General features: G+C 33.4%; 1 long non-coding RNA gene across 1 annotated transcript in view; it reads right to left on the bottom strand.

Annotated features, from left to right (window-relative positions):
- The window catches only part of LOC145719887 (uncharacterized), a 26,762-nt gene extending 26,025 nt beyond the window's left edge, over positions 1-737 (bottom strand). Inside the window, exon 1 of the long non-coding RNA XR_014142665.1 lies at positions 363-737. This is a non-coding gene — a long non-coding RNA (uncharacterized LOC145719887). The remainder of the gene's footprint in view (positions 1-362) is intronic.
- Between the last annotated feature and the right edge of the window lie 4,606 nt (positions 738-5,343).

Below are 5,343 nucleotides of genomic sequence, written 5' to 3'. Positions count from 1 at the left end.
GGTGGGTATTGAGGAGGGCACATTCTGCATGGAGCACTGGGTGTTATGCACAAACAATGAATCATGGAACACTTTATCTAAAACTAATGATGTAATGTATGGGGATTAACATAAGAATAAAAAAAAAATACTAGAAAATCAAATCCAACAGTACATTAAAAGAATCATACACCACAATCAAGTGGGACTTATTCCTGGGTTGCAAGGGTGGCTCAATATTCACAAATCAATCAATGTCATATATCACATTAATAAGAGAAAGAATAAGAACCATATGAACGTTTCCATAGATGCAGAAAAAGCATAGACAAAGTACAACATCCATTCATGATAAAAACAAAGTAAGTTGAGAGGGAACATACCTCATATCATAAAGGCCATATATGAAAAACTCACAGCTAATATCTTCAATGGGGCAAAACAGCTTTTCCTCTGTGGTCAGAAAAAAGACAGGCATGTCCACTCTCACCACTGTTATTTAACATAATAATGGAAGTCCTTGCCACAGCAATTAGACAATAAAAAGAAATAAAAGGTGTGCAAATCAGCAAAGAAGTCAAACTTTCACTATATGCAGATGACATGACACTCTATAAAGAAAACCCTAAAGACTCCACCAGAGTTAAAAAAGTTTTATGTGGATTTTCAACTGTGGTGGGGAGGGTGGGAGGAGGAGTCTGTGCCCCTAACCCCCATGTTGTTCAGGGGACAACTGTACTTAGATCCACCTAGCAGAATAATCTTCTATATTCCTCAATATTTTCAAGAGGAAGATTAAATCAGGCATATGTGTGCTATTTTGTACACACCCACCTCACCAATCTTTGTGATAGATCAAAAATTACTGAAGCAGGGACGCCTGGGTGGCTCAGTTGGTTAAGCAACTGTCTTCGGCTCAGGTCATGATCCTGGAGTCCCCTGATCGAGTCCCACATCCGGCTCCCTGCTCGGCAGGGAGTCTGCTTCTCCCTCTGACCCTCCCCCCTCTCATGCTCTCTCTCTCTCAAATAAATAAAATAAAATAAATATTAAAAAAAAAAATTACTGAAGCAGAGGGTCTGACTTTGCTGATCCATCATTCCCATGTCATTACACGTATGGTTCCCAGGTGAGTTAACAGTTTAAGGCTGTGTGTAGTTGGGACTACCAGATCTCCTCTGCTATCTTGAAGTAATCATTGAGTCCAATCACATGCTACTAAAAAAGCAGCATTGCAATATTCTAGTACACTGCAATTTGACATGGAGCAAGTACCAGCCCCAACAAATCTTCAGCTCAGTACTGTTTTCAAAAAACTGAAGAGAAAATTCTCACCACATTACCATTTCAGTTAAATAATTCCACAATAAGGCAGCTCTCCACTTAATTTTCAATCTATGTTTTTAGTAAAAGGTACATTTGAAGATTGAACCCTTCTCTGTATATATTTCATTCCAATAAAAGTACCTAGTACTTTTTTTGTGATAGCTGCTTAATATTTTTATACTCTTTTTTCTCCATTTCTAATCAATATGGTTACATAAACTTTATGAAGGGACACAAAGTTTTTTCATTCCAATTTCACACATGATGCAGGTGCTTCAGAATAGAGTTTGGAACTAATCACTGGGAGAGAATGGAAGAGATGAGAAGCTAGAAGTATGAATCTGCAACTGATCATTGAAACATTGCATTATGAAACTGAATTCAATAAAGCGATCATTGGCTATTCTGATAATCCTGCAAAAATGATTGGTGGTGAACTAAAATTAAAGGTAAATAAGTAGAAATAGCCTCCCCCAATAAAAATCCATAGTGAATTTTTTACTCACGTATAGTTAGTAAAGAAACTGTGGAAAATACTTAAAAAGAGAAAATTAAAATCATATAATCCTCTCATTTAGTAATATCTCCCTACTATTAACATGTTAGAGTTTTACTTCCAATAATACTAGTTTGTGTGTGTGTTTGTGTGTGCACGTGTGTGTGTGTGTGTGAATGTGTCCCTAAAAATATTGCTGTATGTTTTGTGTCTGCATATAAAGATAAATAGGCAAATAGAAGTATGCTGCTAGCTTTCATTTTACTTAGTGTTACACTATAATTTTTCATGCTGTTAAATTTCCTTCAAAATTACTAATTTTGGGGTGCCTGGGTAGCTCAGTCAGTTAAGCAACCAAATCTTGATTTTGGCTCAGGTAATGATCTCAGGGTCCTGGGTTTGAGCCCCGTGTCCAGCTCCACATTCAGCCTCTCCCTTTGCCCTTCCCCTGGCACTCTCTCTCTAAAATAAATAAAGTCTTTAAAAAAATACAAGGGGCGCCTGGGTGGCTCAGTCGGTTAGGCGACTGCCTTCAGCTCAAGTCATGATCCTGGAGTCCCTGGATCGAGTCCCACATCGGGCTCCCTGCTCGGCAGGGAGTCTGCTTCTCCCTCTGACCCTCACCCCTCTCATGTGCTCTCTCTCTCTCTCATTCTGTCTCAAATAAATAAATAAAATCTTTAAAAAAAAATATTTTAAAAAAATAAAAAAATACTAATTTTATGTAACTATATAATTTCCCATATTATCGATATGTTACAAATTATTTTTCCCCCATTATCAAACATTAAGTTTGTGTCCAAGGAGAGGGTTGAATGTGTTTGTCATAAATAATATGTCAACAGTCATATAGTTGTATATAAAGATTTGTACTCATCTCCTGGTATTCCTTTGAATATAAGAAGTGCTTTTCTGGGTCACAGTATTTTGCCATTAAATACTTATCCATATTTATTCACAAATGGGTTGCACCAGTTTACAATCCCATCAGCAGTTCATCATAATGGCCTTTGTAACACACCCTTACCATCACTGAAATTGCCCTCTTAAAAAACTTCTACAACATTATACAGGATTATGATACACTGTTTCAAGGTTTTTTCTATGATTATTTTTCTATGATTTCTATGAGGCCAGGTATATTTCTTTCTGTGAATTATAGCTCCATGTTCTTTTTATATTTTTATATTGAATTACTAAAGAGCTTTTTGTTATTATTTATTTGTAGGGACACGGTTTTAAAAACTAATTATTTTTAAGTTCTATGTTCACTGTCTAAAATCAAATGAGTCTGCTTCAAATAAGCATTACTAACTCGCCTATATTTCTAAATAAGCAAAAGATTAGACACAGAAAAGAATACACCAAAAGAACATTTCTTGCTTTCTTCTTTCACAGAGACCTCTAGGCATGTTTTTTGTATTTGCATCTTTAACTTGAGTAGAATACATACATTTTACATGAGACCAGGAGTCATCATTTTTCTCTGACATCCCCTTCATCTTTTTGAGATCTCACTGTGCATAATGGATGTGTCCACTTACACAAGTACAATGAAATTTGATGAATTGTGGAAAAGCATTCTTTTGTGGGGAAAGAGTGACACACATATCTTTGGAATGCAAGGAATTTGACCCTAAGTAGACAGAGTCACATTTTATGTAAATAGTGCTCTAGGGCAGTAACTTTCATCAACTTAAACCACTACGTTCATTTTAGATAAATAACAAGAGAATTGCTAAATTTTTCATAAGCTTTCATTAGAGAGAAGGACGATGTTCACCAAGCAAAAGTTGGTGTTGAAACTACAAATGCAACGTTGTGTGGGGAATTCCATGTCCAGAAACTGCCCTCTTGACAACAGGACAGTTTTTGACCTTTGACTTTTAACAAATTGTGGTCAAGTTAAAACACTACCTGGAAATCCTCCAGTTAACATCTGCATTATATTGCAACTATGTTAAGAAATAGGAGAGAAAGATACTGAAATGTGAAAATCGTTTGATCAAAATATTTCAATTTTGTTAAATGGCATGAGTTGCTTATATAATACACTATTTTTAAAAATCCACCAGCCAATTAAAGACAGATTGCATGGATAAAAACATATGCAAGAATGAAGACCTAAACAATATGTTTTTAAAGTAGGTTTGATGTATTTATGCAAATATTTCCCTGATTATAGGCACAAGGACCCATGCCATATGCATAAAAAAGATTATATATTAGGTCATAAAAGACTTCATAAATCTAAAAATGTAGAAATAATACAAAAAGCATTCTCTGGCCATAATACAACGAATTCAGTAATTAATACAAAATATGAAACAAAAGTCTTTCTATTTAGAAGTCATTTTATTTGTTTAAATTTTAAAAACTAAAATCTTGTTTAAAAAACTTTTAGATCAAAGAACTGTAAACCCAAAATTCAAAATATCCAGAAAGTAATGATAATGGAGATAGTATATATTTTGGATGTAAACCATAAAAAAGAAGAAAAAATGAATAAATATAGAAATAAAAGCAAAAATGAATGAATTAAAACCCAAAAAAATGGGGAAGAGCAAATTAGAACTAATAACAAAATTTATTTATTAAAATAAAACAATAAAAGTAATAAAAATCAAAAATAGATCAAGTCTTAGCTATTATGATCAAGAAAAAGAAAGAATGAAGGAAACCAGGTGCACAGAAAGAGAGCTCACAAGAACAAAATAAGCATTGAAACAGAGTAATTTTAAAATGTTAAAACATAGCAAATTTAAATCTTGGATGAAATAAGTATTTTCCGGAAATAAGTATTTTCCGGAAAAATATAATATACCAAATTTGGTCACAGAATCTACATAAATCCTTAAAAAAAAATCAAACTATAAGTTAAATATAAAAGAGATTTTCCCCAAAATAATAAACAGTAGGCCTTGACAGTTTTACAGAGCATTTTTCTAAACTTAAAAAACAAATAAGCTATTCTAAATCACACTTAAAATAAGATTGCAAATTACTCCAATAAAGTGTGAGTTACACTGATATTAAAATATAAAAAAGATTGCAAACTGGCAAATAAGCAAAAAAGAAATGCTGACCAATTTTCACTATTTAAGAAAATCTTAAATAAAATAGTAGTAAGCCCATCTAGCAGCACATTAAAATAACAGAGCATCAAGGACAAGTGAAATTTATTGCAGTCGGAAATCTTTTATTACATTTAATTCTCTGTATTGACCCAAGGTGAAAAATCACATGATTATTTTCCTGGTTGCTGAAATGGCATTTGATAAATTCTCTATTGATTTTTTTATTTACAAAAAAAAGCAAAAAATAAAAATCAGTGAAATGTTCACTAACACACATGGGTGCACACATGTGCACACATATACACATCAAGCCCTGAAACCATCACACCAGATAGGAAAACAACACTGGGAGCAGGAACAAGATGAAAACGCTCACCATTACCATGACTAATGAACAAGGTGCTAGAGGTTATTAGCCATTGCAATTATGGTACAAAATTTATTTATTTATTTTTAAAGATTTTA

The sequence above is a fragment of the Leptonychotes weddellii genome, chromosome 2 (genome assembly GCF_054177405.1).
Source record: "Leptonychotes weddellii isolate Sample4059 chromosome 2, ASM5417740v2, whole genome shotgun sequence".
In the NCBI taxonomy this organism is placed as follows: Eukaryota; Metazoa; Chordata; class Mammalia; order Carnivora; family Phocidae; genus Leptonychotes; species Leptonychotes weddellii.
This window is presented reverse-complemented; position numbering and strand designations above follow the sequence as displayed.